Consider the following 975-nt stretch of genomic DNA (forward strand, 5'->3'; position numbering starts at 1 on the left):
CCGGCCAACCTGTCAAGCATCTGATCAATGAAGAGCAATAGAATGTGGTCTTTCCTAGTGGCTTTGTTCAGCTTCCGATAGTCCATGTAGACTCTCCACCCGGTGACTGTCCTTGTCGAAATAAGCTCATTCTTCTCATTTGGTACCACAGTAGTTCCACCTTTCTTTGGTACACATTAGCCAAAGAAGTAGGACCCAATCCATTGTAGAAACAGTTAGGCAGCGATTTGATTAACTACATAATTAGCCAAAGTGTCCACCTTCATCGTCAAAGCCTTAAGTTGGGCAACGATAGCAGTTGCTGCGTCCAACTCCAGAATTCCTACTACTTTTCCCTAAGTCAGTCTCTGGGAAGGATTCTGATACTCATTAACAGCCATCAGGTCAATAAGTTCATAAGCTTCATCGTAGCTCTTAGCCCACAAGGCTCCTCCTGATGCTGTATCAACCATGGGTCTAGAAGTATGACCCAATCCATTGTAGAAACAGTTGACAAGCATGCCATGGTGTGGGCACTTCCTTATCATCTCCTTATATCGATCCCAAGCCTCACACATAGATTCTCCAGTTGTTGAGCAAACTGGGTAAGAGCATTCCTGATTACAGCAGTCTTCACCATAGGGAAGAATTTAGTGAGAAACTTTTGAGCAAGATCTTCCCAAGTGGTGATAGACCCTGTTGGTAGAGAATGCAACCAGCACTTAGCCTTATCCCTCTGAGAGAATGGGAAGATTCACAGCTTGATAGCATCTTCAGTCATATCATTGAACTTTAAAGTGTCGCAGATCTCGATGAAATCCCTGATGTGCATGTTGGGGTCTTCAGTTGGAGAACCCCCAAACTGAACTGAGTTTTGTATCATCTGGATCGTGCTTGACTTGATCTCAAAAGTGTTAGCCCTGATGGCTGGTCTGATGATGCTGGACTGAATGTCATTAATCTTAAGCTTTGAATAGTCCATCAAAGCTTTCAGAT

General features: G+C 43.8%; 1 non-coding gene across 1 annotated transcript; it reads left to right on the plus strand.

Moving 5' to 3' along the window:
• Positions 1-498: 498 nt before the first annotated feature.
• Positions 499-604, plus strand: LOC141688635 (small nucleolar RNA R71). The gene has a single exon (XR_012562068.1). It is a non-coding gene; the product is annotated as a small nucleolar RNA R71 (small nucleolar RNA).
• The last annotated feature ends 371 nt before the right edge of the window (positions 605-975 follow it).

The sequence above is a fragment of the Apium graveolens genome, chromosome 9 (genome assembly GCF_009905375.1).
Source record: "Apium graveolens cultivar Ventura chromosome 9, ASM990537v1, whole genome shotgun sequence".
Classification (NCBI taxonomy): Eukaryota; Viridiplantae; Streptophyta; class Magnoliopsida; order Apiales; family Apiaceae; genus Apium; species Apium graveolens.